The sequence below is a fragment of the Mauremys mutica genome, chromosome 1 (assembly GCF_020497125.1).
Source record: "Mauremys mutica isolate MM-2020 ecotype Southern chromosome 1, ASM2049712v1, whole genome shotgun sequence".
Classification (NCBI taxonomy): domain Eukaryota; kingdom Metazoa; phylum Chordata; order Testudines; family Geoemydidae; genus Mauremys; species Mauremys mutica.
Window position 1 is genome coordinate 209718167 of NC_059072.1, and position 14034 is coordinate 209732200.

At 44.3% G+C, this 14034-nt stretch overlaps 1 protein-coding gene across 3 annotated transcripts in view; it reads left to right on the top strand.

The window, feature by feature from the left end:
- Positions 1-877: 877 nt before the first annotated feature.
- LOC123362237 (norrin cystine knot growth factor NDP) overlaps positions 878-14034 on the top strand; it is a 44458-nt gene continuing 31301 nt past the window's right edge. For all 3 annotated transcript variants that reach the window (XM_045002650.1, XM_045002651.1, XM_045002648.1), the window contains exons 1-2: positions 878-894; positions 7097-7344. The gene's annotated coding sequence lies outside the window, so the exon portion shown is untranslated. The remainder of the gene's footprint in view (positions 895-7096; positions 7345-14034) is intronic.

The following is a 14034-nucleotide window of genomic DNA, read 5'->3' on the forward strand; positions in this document are numbered from 1 at the left end:
AATGGTTTCTCGAGGAGGGATGCTTTCCTGACTAAGGGCCCCTGTTACTTGTCTTTAATAATACTAGTGGGTAGCCTGCCAGGTTGGATATTTCAAACATGCCCTAGCACTTATGTTTATCCAGTCATGTATAATATTACATACTATGAGAGTTTTTGATAGGGAATTAGGATAATGAGCTGCAATTTGCAGGCACCACAGGTTTTGTAAGGGCATTGCCATAACACAATATTACCTGTGTAGGCTCTTCTGTCTGTAGATCGGTACCTTTTACCTTTAACACATCTCAAAGTATAACAAACCAAATCTGCCTTTGTTTATCCTTATAGATTCACTGACTTTTTCATGTTTGTTTCCTGTAACATTTTGCATATTCAGAATATTGTGGATACATATCATAAGTTTTGGTGGTGGTGTTTTGTTTTTATTTTTAGCCTGCAACTTCTTGTCCTGTCCAAAGGGCACTGCATGGAATGCCATTTCCAATAGTCTGTGTTTACATGCCTCTTCTTGATTTAATCAACAACCCCTGGCCCTCTGCTGACAAATTCAATAAATATATTGAATTTCAATATGGATCATGTTTTTTTTTTTATATAATTCTCACATTCCACTAGACAGTTTACAGTTTGACAATACTGCTATCAATGCTTTCTATTTGTATTTTCGGCAAGCTACTAAATAGTTTAAGCTATATCAGATCACCCTGGTCTCTCTGTAGTTGTCTTATTATAAGCCCCCAAGGTTTGGCTCAGACTTGATGTTAAATCTAGGTTATAATAAAAACAATCTGTGCTTTTACAAAAATTAAAGTGTGACATACATTTTCTCTTATTTGTCATGTATTATAGGAATTTTGCATTAAAAGAAAGCTGCAAAGATGTTTTCATGCAGGTAATGTATAGTCAAATCAGTTTGCTGCAATGCATTCATAGTCACCGGCAGCAGGATAAAAATGTAAACGAATAAATAGAAATAAATAGTAATCTGTTGCTTTTGCAAATGAAACTTGGGTGAATCTCAGAAACAGTTGTAGAGTGAAATGTCTTTGGGTTGATTTTTTTTGTTTGTTTTTTTTCCAGTAAGACTGCAGCTGAGTATTATGGGTCAGAGTCCTCAAGAGGTTGGATTTAATTGTTGCCTTTTAATTTTTTAAACAAATATATGCCATCTGTAATTGTATCCCTGTTAAAATGTGAGAGTAAACAAAATCATAAATAGTTCCAGGAATAATGGTTAAATGTCTATTTTATCCATCGCATACACATAGAAACCTAATACAAATAAATAATAATAATAATACTTAAGCAACTACACATGGGCCCCATTAAATCAGTTGCTCACTTGAAGTAGTCTTCTTATATTGACTGAGAATATTTTGAGTCTCTTGCTTAATACAGATTACCTAATAATTGTAGTCTCTTGTACATGTGTATATACCATGCCATATTTCCAACGCTGTTGCCATGGTTTTGCTTATGGTGACAAGTCCTAAGAAGGGGCAGATTGGGTGGTGTTTAGTGTCTCTTGGTGCTGTCTAATTTAAATATCACTTACTTAATCTTCAAATGTCAAAAGAAAATGTCAAGCTGGGCTGGTAATGACAATTTGACACTGAATGCTTGAGAATTAGGGATTCAATAAATAAAATTCTGTTTTTTCCCCCCTGCAAAACAGTTAGTTCTCAGAACCCCAGGAACAAGATGAACCATTCTGAGGTTGCTCAAATGCATTCTCACAACAAATTTCAAACTTGAACAGAATGAAATGGGAAATCTGAGAAAAGTGGACAAATGAAATATATTAGCTTGGAATTTTGTCTTGTGAGGAAATCTGGATTTGGATAATGTAATTTACAAGAAAAGTCAGAGAAAAAGAAGATGACATTTAAGCACGTTTAGTGCCTGGACAATTTCCTAACATACAAAAATGACTCTGATTTCAGATGAAATCTCCTGCATCAACTCTGGAGCCCAGCACCAGAAAAAATAAACAACAGTAGGTAGGTTGGGCTTCCCAGTAGAAAGAACTAAAAAAAGCAATAGTCTACTGGAAAAAGCAGTTGGCTTGGCATGGTTGAGTAATCCCCATTAATAGTTACGGGCACTGTGCTTTCATCTACTTTAGAAGTGTCTATTGTATTGTTCTGTGTGCAAACACACAGTAAAAGAGGGAAGGAGAAGTTAGTCTCTCTTTTTATTTGATCTAGGGGGCATCTTGAATGAAAAATAATGATGTGGTTGAACACACAGACCAAGTTTTTCAAAGATAGATGCCCAAAATTAGTCTCCTAAGTCCATATTTAGATAACTAAATAAGTGACCTAATTTTCAGAAGCACCGAGAGACTTACTAGCTTTCACTGAAGTGACTGGGAGCTACTGAATGCTCAGCGCTTCTGATCAATGGGGTGTTTGGACCTCCATTGGAAGGGCTGGTCACTGAAGTCATTTCATTGGAAATTTTAAAACATGAAGTAATTCCATTTACTCACCCTTTCCTGGATGGCAGGAAGAGTAATCATCTGAACAGGCCATACAAATCACATCACAAGTGGGAGCCTATCTGATTAATCTTTAAAAATGCATTCTTTTCAGTTAGTGGATCTGGACGTCAGAAACACAGTCACTGTTTGTTGGTGATAACCGTCCTGATGAACGGCCTGGGGGAGAGCAGTCGAAGTTGGTTTTCACTGGTACGTTCAATCATGGGGGAGAGAGCAGTTGGCTGACACACCTGGTTAACAGTGCCAGGTTTTCATCAACTTGTACAGGTCTAACATTGTGAGGCCCTGGCCAGATTTTTCAGCATGATGGCGGGATTAGTCCTGAGGAGACTTTTTTTTCCTTGTATGAAGCAGAGGAGAGCAGATAACTCTGAAGAGATAATAAATTTGATTCACAAGCTGTTGCCATGTCTCATACTACTATTACTACTACTACAGCAGATGTGGAACCAAGCATAGGCCCGTTATTGAAGACAGGACTTCATTTCATAAGCCCAGATATAAAAACACAGAACATGCAGCACAGAACAGGAATGAAGAGAAGCCCAGAAAATATAGTCTACTACTATCTCTGCAGTTACTAAGATTACCTCTGAGGTTCTTTACAGCAAAACCCCACCTCATAAAGAACGGCATGGTGCCTGCTCCAATCTGAACCAAACAGGTACTTCTGGGCAGCATTGAAGGACCCTCCTCTCTCGTGCACTACACACCAAGGCAAGTTACAGCAGGAACAGTGCGAAGTTTGGAAGAGCATGCAGGACATCAGGTGTTGCAGTGGAACCTGAATGTTATGAATTGCCACCAGGGCAAGGATATTTTGCGCCCTAGGCGAAACTTCCATCTTGTGCCCCCCTTGCACATCAGTTCATTGAGGGGCAAATCCCAATGAGCCTTTATAGACCCCAGGGGCCAGCCTGCCCAGGGGCTGCTCCCCAGATCAGATTTCCCCCTCCCTGCCCCCTGAACTCCCCTGGAGGGTGCACAGCCCCCCCATGAGCCCTCCCCACCCCACCCCAGTGGCCCCCACTCGAGTCCACTCACTGACTTTGCCGGGCTTGGGCTGCTGCAGCAGCTCGGCAGGGAGGAGCCGCCTTCTGGAGGCACCAGAGAGCCAGAGCATCCCGCTTGCAGCGGCGGCGAGCCCCAGCCATGGAGGAGCCGGCACGGTGCAGGGGGGCAGCAGCCCTGCAAAGGCGGCAGCGCTGCTAGTGGGGAGTAACTGTGCCCCCTGCCCTTTCTGTCCAGGCTGCAGCCCAGCGCCCCCCTGGGGGCTCCTGTAGGCTGCAGTGGATGCATGTGGGTGCCAGCCCCCATGTGCCCCCTGGCTTTCCCCCTTGCCTAGAGTTACCATATTTCAACAATCAAAAAAGAGGACGCGGGAGAGCCCTGCCCCATCCACTCTCTTCCACTTCCCACCCCCTGACTGCCCCCCTCATAACTCCCAACTCCTCCCTCCTGGGACCCCTGCCCCTAACTGCCCCCCAGAACCCCACCCCCTACCTAAGCCTCCCTGTTCCTTGTCCCCTGACTGCCCCCTCCTGAGACCCCCCCACCCTAACTGCCCCCCTAGGACCTTATCCCTACCTGTTCCCCCTTACCCTACCCCCACCAACCCTTATCCACACCCCCGCCTCCAGACAGACTCCCAAGACTCCCACACCCCATCCAACCACTCCCCGCCCCCTGACAGGACCCCCAGAACTCCCGACCCATCCAACCCTCCCCCTGCCCCCTGGGACTCCCCTTACCAGGCCCAGGCCGGTCAGACGCTGGCTCCATGTGGAGACAAAACACGCTGCTGGGCTGCTGTGCGCACAGCCCCTCCCCCGCAGAGTGCTGAGGCAGGGGAGGGGGGAGCTCCGGGAGGGGCAGTGGCGGCGGCTCACACGGGAGCCGCAGAGCCCGAGCGTGGCAAGCGGGGAGCTGGGGGGCGCACGGGGACTGCCATCCACATGCATCTGCTGCAGCCTGCAGGAGCCCCCTGGGGGGGGCGCCAGGCCACAGCCTGGGCAGGAGGGGCGGGGGGGTGCGGCTGCTCCCCGCTAGCAGCGCCACTGCCTTTGCAGGGCTGCTGCCCCCCCCTCCACTGCGCCGGCTCCTCCATGGCTGGGGCTCGCTGCTCCCGCAAGCTGACGCTCTGGCTCTCTGGTGCCTCCGCTTTTTGGCACCCCCAACCATTTGGCGCCCTAGGCGACCGCCTAATTCACCTGGTGGTTGCACCAGCCCTGGTTGCCACCAACTGAATCCTGATGTAAGCAGAGTCAGGATGAGCTCTACCCTGACATCTGGTGGTAGATTATGGGGAGTGCGGAAAGAAGTTTCAAATATTCGCATTAGCATTTCAGTTATTTGCATGGGCACTCCCACCCCACTTAGCATACCGCAAAGCAGCCTGGGATGGTTATTTTCACAGCTATGGGAGCCCCAATTTTGTTGTTATTGGGGCAGGAGCAATAAAATGTTGTCATCCCGATTAAGTAAATGAGGAACTACAAAACTGTCTTATGATAGAAGGTTTCATTGTCAACTAAATAGCACTTGCTAGACAAGGGACATGGGTTCCAAAACCCAGTCAAGAGAGAGAGGCGCTGGGGACAGAGATTTGTACTTGGTGGTGCAGGCTCCTTGTGTGAGCCAGAAGCACCAGTTCCACCTGTGCTTCTCTCCACTGTGGAATGTCAGAGTTAATTTTTGATTCCCTTAAGAATCTAAATGCAGGTTACTGAGCTGAATTCACTGGTACTGGGGCTCCCCTACTAAGAGCTGAAATCACTGAAGAGCTGGACTTGCTGAGCTGAGAGCACTGAGTACTGTGCTAATGAGTGGGGGAGCCTGAAGCCATACTGTGGAGCAGAGCAGCTGGCAGAGCAGAGTGGAGCAGTTTGTGCAGCCACTGGGTGAGTGGAGCCAAGCAGCTCGCGAGGACGGCTGGAGTGGCTCACAGGACAGCTGGTGGACCAGAGCAGCTGGCAGAGTGGAGCAGCCCACAGAGCAAGCGGAGCTGAGCTGTTTGCGGGGATGACTAGTGGAAGCAGAACCCCACGAAGAGGCAGGGCAGTTGGCCCCGAAACCACGTAAGGTGCCCCTTTCTACCCAGGCTGGGGAGGGGGACCTCTGCAGAGAGACTCTTGAGCTTTGGGGCTGCACTGACCCGGGACAGAGACTTTTGGATTGTGGGACTTTTGGGACTGTGGGTGATTTGGGGGTTGCTGGACTCAAGGGCCCCGAGAGAAGGACATGGCCCAATTTGCTGGAGTGGGTCTTTGCTCACGGTTTGACCTATGAACTCTAGCTGAGGTATTTTCCCAATTTAATGCTTGTTGTTTGTCATGTAATTAAACCTTTTCTGCTACACCAAGACTCTGTGCTTGCGAGAGGGGAAGTATTGCCTCTTCGAGGCGCCCAGGGGTGAGTGTAAGATTTTCCCAGGTCACTGGGTGGGGGCTTGAATTGGTTTTGCATTATGTTGTGGGGAAGGGACCCCTATGTATTGAACCCAGCCCTTGCTGCTATCGTTTCGGCCCGGCAGAAGGGTTACACTAGTATAACTGCTGCTCCTTCCATTGTGAAGAGAAGTTGAAAACTCCTAGTGATTCAGATTTGGGGAGGAAGTGAGAAAAGTGCTCTAAACCTACAAGAAAATCCATGTTCTAGACTGGCAGCTTCTCTTGCTTGTGCAGAGACCTCCAGGGAGTTAGGAGGTCTGAGGTCAGACCTCCTCTTGAGAGAAGGATTTATCCTGTAGGGGCAAATCCTGTTTGCACTCCCCACATCCACTGTAGAGGATCCTGACAGCAGCAGAGCATCTGACTGAAGCAGAGGTGAGCTGAGGGCAACGATGCCTGCACACCAAGTTACAAAGCTGCTATAGCAGGGCTGCTCAGAAGCTGCACAGTGGCTATCCTCCTCACAACCATCACCTCTCCACTGCAGCCTATGTAAGTCCCAGAGATAGAGGGTGCTGAGCTCATAACATTTGGCGTCCCCTTCCCCAGCACCAGCCACTGCTTTTCCTGCTTCCTGTCTACCCTGGCCCCTGCCGGTCTTGACATTGCTGAAGGAAAACAGGTTTTATCTTTTAGAACTTATTACTAATTGCGTGGCAACTGTAACTGAGGACTTAGAGAGTGAGACTGTTATGAGCTGTGTATATTAATGAGCGCTGCAGCTTGCTTCCTGTTGTTTCTGATGTTTCTCCTGCCTGTTCTCTTGCGTTTGGAGAGATTGTGTTGGTTGTGTATGAAGACCTGTGTCTTTTGTACATGAGCAAATTGCTAGCTTTATTTGACTTATTTCACACTCTTTGATTTCTAGTCTCAGGTGGACCTTATAGCTGTTTATCAGAGTTTGGAATCTTTCTTTTCCTACCATGTTAATTGTCATCCTGGCTTGTCAACCTCAACAAGTCCCTGTTTTTTGAGTTTTAAAAATGAAGGCACAGCTGAGATCCTGGGATCTACAGTTGTTATGGAAGAAATAATTTCTCCTTATTAAATCCCCTTCGTAACTGAGATTTTTTTATGCTTCCTATGAAAATATTCTCTGATTCCACTCCTGTGATACTCTGATTGGCTCTCTTTTCTTTTAGAAAATATCTACATAAAGAAAACTTCAAATGATCTTCACAACATCAAAGCTGGTGGCACTACTTCCCACCAGCCCTTGTTGATGGAATACTTAGATTCATAACTTTGAAGGCCAGAAGAGACTAATCTGACCTCCTATATAACACAAGCCATAAAACTTCCCAAAAGAATTCCTAGAGAACATCTTTTTGAAAAACAGCCAATTTTGACTTAAAAATTGTCATTGATGGAGAATCCACCATGAACCTTGGTAAGTTGTTCCAATGGTTAATTACTCTCACCATTAACAATTTACACCTTATTTCCAGTCTGAATTTGTCTAATTCCAATTTCCAACCATTTTTCTGCTAGATTGAAGAGCCCATTATTAAATATTCCTTCCCTGTGTAGGTACTTATAGACTGTAGCCAAGTTAGCCCTTAACTTTCTCTTTAGTAAGATAAACCGATTGAGGTCTTGCAATCTATCGCTATACAGCATGTTTTCTAATCCTGTAATTATTCTCGTGGCTCTTCTGTGAACCCTCTCCAGCTTATCAACAACCTACTTGATCAGTGTGCATCTTATGCAAGGAATTATGCTTCAACCGATTTATAGTCTCTTACATTGGGCTTTCATAATGCTGGCATTACAAGTGACATATATATTTTAGCAAGGTGGCTGCCTTTGCTGGAAATCAGAATTGGCCATTTTAATTAATGCAATTGTTTTTAGAGATGTGTTAATGCTCATGCATGGTAAGGAGTTTGAGGCTGCTGTGCTTAATGAAAATAGGGCAGCTTTTCTTTAAGATGTAAACAGTTGAAATGGAAATTTGAATTGGATAAGCCTATAAATATAGAGCCAGATTCTCAGCTGCTGTAAACTGGCCCATTGAAGTAAATGGAACTGTGCTGATTTGCACCAGCTGAAGATTTGACTTGTAGTTTTGTTATCACAAAACACTAGAGCTGGTCAATACTTTTTGTATTAACAGCTTTCCATCAGAAAATGCAGTTTTATTGAAATCAAAATGTTTTGCAGGAATGTGTCAATTTCAAAGACGTTTTTGATAGGAAAGAGTTGCAATGATTTGGAATTTCTTATTTTGCTTTGGTAATGCTGAAATATTTTGTTTCGATAAGGTAATATGTCAGCTTTAGCTTTTTGTCATTTTAATTAATTAAATTTTGACTTTTATTTTATATTAAAATATCCTATTAATGTTTTATATTATAATGTTTCAACATTATTGAAACAAAGCATTTTTCATGGTCCTGAAGAGAAACTTTTCAGAATATTAACCTCACAGGAAATTTTGAAACTTTGGCTTTTTGCTCTGATTTGGAAAGTATTCTTTTTTTCAAAATGTGAGAATGTTACCAAGGAACAAAATTCCATTTTCAATTAGCTGAACAAAACATGTGAATGAGCTTCCATATCTATTATTAGGATGTCCATGGCTTCTGAACTTTTTAAAGAAACCTAGATCTTGCTATGATTTCCTCTCATATCTGCCATGATAAACCCCATCTTACATGGTAAATCTGTGTCTTACTTACCCAAAGAGTATAACTGCTCCTTTCCTTTCATTCTGATTTATTAGGCAAATTTATATTGAAAATACCATCATTCATTGGATCCGTGTATAGATAAAGGGTCAGATTCTCAGCTGGTGTATTTGGCAAAGGTCCACTGACTTCTGTAGCCCCACCCACAAACTGTGGCTCAAAACTCCTGCTTGGTCCTTGCTCTTTGGAGTGGCTTCTCCCCTCTCCTCACAGGCATTGGGTCCTGGGTTCTTTTTTGTGAGGCCTGATGCCTCCTCTCAAGGTGATTCCTCACTGTGCCTGGGACACAAAGGTGCATGAGCAATTCTACCACTGCTGGCAAGGATTATAAAACCCAGTACCCAAGAAATAATAAAGTACATCAACACAAATCCGAGCAAAAAAATGACACACCCAAAATAAAAGCATAACAAAGCTGGGGTTTTAGTGGGAGCAGGAAAATAGGATCTGGGAAAGGTTTAGGGTTAACTAATAAATACTAAAACATCAACAAATCAACCAGTTCCTCTTCTCCCAACACTCACACCTCTCCCCAACCTCCAGCACTCTCCCTGATACCTTCCCAGGTCGGTGCTACACTGAGGATAATTCCAGAGACAAGTGCTGCAGCGCTGTGAACGTTGGCCGGCTTAAACAAAAAAAGGTCCTTTTACAGAGTCTTCACCCTGGGAGGGGCAGGGTCCTCTCCTGTCTCCTTGGTCTGGAGTCCTGTGGAGGTCTCAACTGGCTCTCAGTAGCTGGTGCCAGGCTGGATTTCTGCCACTGTGGCTGCTGGTCTCCACAGGTCTAGAACTGCTTGACCCATGCACTAGATCCCACTGCCGTTCAAAGTAGGGTGACCAGATGTCTCGATTTTATAGAGACAGTCCCGATTTTTTAGTCTTTTTCTTATATAGGCTCCTATTACCCCCCACACTGTCCCAATTTTTCACATTTGCTGTCTGGTCACCCTAGTTCAAAGTCACCCTTTGTGGGGAGAGGAGTTAATCAGAGACTCCCTGAGCTGTTCTGCTTCCCCCTCAGCAACCAAACTCAAAGCTGAAACTAATATTAGTGGCTTTGTCTCTGAGTCAGGCTGTTCCCTGTCCCTGAGGGGCTGAGGAGCCCTGGCTCATCACCAGTCCAGCAAACTGCTTGTCCATATCACACCAGGCAGAAACCTCCACATTGGCCTCAGTGGGGGTTTCGTAGACTCATAGACTTTAAAACCAGAAGGGACCATAGGGATCATCTAGTCTGACCTCCTGCACATTCCAGGCCACAGAACCTCACCCACCCACTCATGTAATAGGCCCCTAACCTCTGACTGGGTTACTGAACTCCTCAAACCATGTTTAAGGACTTCAAGTTACAAAAAAACCACTATTTACACTAATTTAAACCAGGAAGTGACCCATGTCCCATGCTGCAGAGGAAGGGGAAAAATACCTGAGTCTCTGACCTGGGGGAAAATTCCTTCCCTACCCCAAATATGGTGAGACCCACCAGCCAGACACCTGGAAAAGAATTCGCTGTAGAGAGCCCTCCCCGTGTAAAGTCCCATCACCGGCTGCTGGAGATATTGCTACTAGCAGCCACAGATGGGCCTCATGCATTATAGGCAGTCTCATCATACCATCCCCTGATAAACGTATCAAACACAGGCTATGGCTACACTTGCACTTCAAAGCGCTGCCCCGGCAGCGCTTTGAAGCGATAAGTGTAGTCAAAGCGCCAGCGCTGGGAGAGAGCTCTCCCAGCGCTGTCCGTACTCCACCTCCCTGTGGGGAATAACGTACAGCGCTGGGAGCCATGCTCCCAGCGCTGGGGCTTTGACCACACTGGCGCTTTGCAGCGCCACAATTTGCAGCGCTGGAGAGGGTGTGTTTTCACACCCTGCTGCAGCGCTGCAAATTTGCAAGTGTAGCCATGGCCTCAGTCTTGGATCCAGTTAAGTTTTTGCTCCCACTACTCCCCTATGAAGGTTGTTTCACTTCACTCCTCTGATGGTTAGAAACCATCTAATTTCAAGCCTAAACTTGTTGATGGCCAGTTTATATCCATTTGTTCTTGTGCCAACATTGGCACTTAACTTAAATAACTCATCTCCCTCTCTGTTATTTATCCCTCTGATGTATTTATAGAGAGAAATCATATCTCCTCTCAACCTTTGTTTTGTTAGGCTAAACAAACAAGCTTCTTAAGTCTCCTCTTATAAGGTAGGTTCTCCATTCCTCTGATCATCCTTCTTTGCACCTGTTCCAGTTTGAATTCATCTTTCTTAAACATGGGAGACCAGAATTGCACACAGTATTCCAGCTGAGGTCTCACCAGTGCTTTGTATAATGGTACTAACACTTCCCTGTCTCTACTGGAAATACCTCGCCTGATGCATCTAGGATTGCATTAGCCTTTTTTCACAGTCGCATCACATCAGCAGTTCATAGTTATCCTGTGATTGACCAACACACCCAGGTCTTTCTTACTCCTTTGTTGCTTCCAACTGATATGTCCCCAGCTTATAGCAAAAATGCTTGTTGTTAGTCCCTACATGCATGACCTTGCCCTTTGCATAATTAAATTTCATCCCATTTCTATTACTACAGTTTTCAATGTCATCCAGATATCTTGTCTGATATTCCAGTCCTCCATCATATTGGCAATACCTCCCAACTTTGTGTCATCTGCAGATTTTATTAGCACACTCCAACTTTTTGTGCCAAGGTCATTAATAAAATTGTTAAATAAGATTGGTCCCAAGACCCATCCCTAGTCCATTCTGCCCCACCCATGACTACAAGTCTGATGGGAAATGCTGTCAGACGGCCATGGTAGCCATTACTGTTGTAGTCAGAAGGGTATGGACTCCGCTCAGTCCAGAGTTCCAGGAGCTGGCAAATCCCAAGTGAGGATTACTCTTCAATAGAGGTAAATTGATTTACACCAGATGTGTATCTAGTCCTAATTGGTTTCCAGCCTTAAGACCAAAACTGGCTCACCTTATCCGCTTGAGTTCCCATTGAATAAGGAGAGCAAAATGAGGCACTTAAACTTCAAAAACATTTTTTTTATATTAATCAAACTATTTGTGTTGGATGTGTAACACTTTATTCCAAGCTTTGGTCTGGTGCAAATTTTAAGATCAAGTTATAAACCTCTGAAAAATGTCATTTACTATGAAAATGCTGCTGATCTAATCTCAGACAAGGGGGTATTACATACATTTTTAAACACATTTCTCAGCTGAGCCCGAGGAACAATGGGCAAATATGAGAAGGTGTGGAGGATAACATGTGCTTTTTGCACTCCCTTTGATCTTTGGACAGGATCTGTACTAGTCCAGTCCAGGGTACAGAGCTGCTCAAAACTACGTTTAAATTAAACAGCACGCACAAGGAACTGTTCCAGTATCCTGGGATCATCAAGCTGCAAGGATGCCCCTGTTCTGCCCCGTTTTCCCTGCATATGCCCACTACACCAGAGTCAGGAATGGGGGCTAGTGAAGGAGCTACTATGGTGGCTCCGTGCCTCCAGAGGAGTCCCCTGCACTGGGTGAATCCTTCACTGAATAGCTACACTAGCTTTAGGGCAGCTTTTACCTGAGCATCTACTCTCTGGGATGCTGAAAGTGTATGTATTTAGTTGTCCTTAACTGAACACTTGAAACAGGTTGTTTTCTTATGAGATTTGTGGTGCACCTCACGGAGAGAGGGATTTAGAGCTAGCTCCAGCACAGTGCTTAGCACCTAATGTTAACTGTCATGGGGGTTGAGGGCCCCTAGCACCTCTAAGGACATACACGGCTCCTCACAGGATTGGCCCCTTAGGAAGCCAAAAAGGATGGAAATCACTAATTTCTTAAAGTCACAACACTTTTTTTTAAAGCAACCATGTGGCCTTGTTTTAAAGTTCTTTTTTATTGAAGTTCAAAGACGCCTACACTTATAGCCATGTGAGTCTTTATTCTGGTTCTCTTCCTAAAGCCTGTCTCTGATTTATGGCTGCAGTTTGAGAGGTACTCTGTGTCAGAAGGAAAGATGTTCTTCTTTTTTCTTTGAAAATTGAAAATTTCTCATAAAAATTGGACAAGCTGCCAAAAAAGGTCACTCACTGGAAATGAAACACAGAACAGCTTCTACTCAATTCATTTTTCTAGGCTTATATTATGATGTAGTAATTAAGTTCACATGTTTATTTTGACTGAATAAATGTCTGCATTTTAAAAAATGGCTCTGTATATGTATCCAATTCTTGGCCTTTCCACTAATGCAACCAATAAGTGTGTCAATTAATACCAGTGGAGGTCTGCTGTGGAAATCTGCTGTTCTCTTATGAAATAAAACACCAACTATATAGTGATTCCATATATTCCACCTTGTCAAAAACTTTGAGTCAGTATTGACCTTGGATGGATTTGAATTAGTGATTTAGAGGTGAAAGGCTCCTCAACCGATAACTAGTTATCTGAATCCTTCCATTCTCTGGGCTCTAAAATCTTTGGATGTAGACTATTCATCAATTGCTAGAGATAATTGTTTGCACCTCCATCCTCCACAGTTTGATTTTGATCATTCCATAATGGCATGAAAGTTACAGTCTAATACAGGGGTCAGCAACCTTTCAGAAATGGTGTGCCGAAACTTCATTTATTCACTCTAATTTAAGGTTTCGTGTGCCAGTCATACATTTTAAAGTTTTTAGAAGGTCTCTTTCTAGAAGTCTATAATATATAACTATTGTTGTATGTAAAGTAAATAAGGTTTTTAAAATGTTTAAGAAGCTTCATTTAAAATTAAATTAAAATGCAGAGCCGCCTGGATCGGTGGCCAGGACCCGGACAGTGTGAATGCCTCTGAAAATCAGCTTGCGTGCCACCTTCGGCACGTGTGCCATAGGTTGCCTACCCCTGGTCTAATATGATGGTTATCAGTCTGACAGCTTTGAAATCCACAGTGGTGTCAAACAGGCATGTTTATCGACACTCTTCAGTATAGTCTTTTCTCTGCTGCTTCACCCAGCAGTGAGTGTGTACATTTCCATACAACATCAGAAGGAAAACTGTTCAAAATTGTACTTATCAGTGAAAAAAGCAAAGTCAAACACCTGCTGATAACAAAGTTGCTTTTTGGTGACAATGCAGTGCTCATTAAACACAATGAAGAGGAGTTTCAGCAACTTTGCAATAGCTTTGTGCTAGTTTGTGATGAATTTGGATTTAACCAGCAGTCTAAAGAAGACAATGATTATGGCACAAGGTGTGTTGACTGCTCCGGTGATTTCAATAGCTAACCCCATGATAGAAGTTGTGCACAAGTTCTGCTATCTATGGCCTGGTCTACACTAAGGGCGGGGGTCGAACTAGGGTACGCAAGTTCAGCTACGCGAATAGCGTAGCTGAACTCGAAGTACCC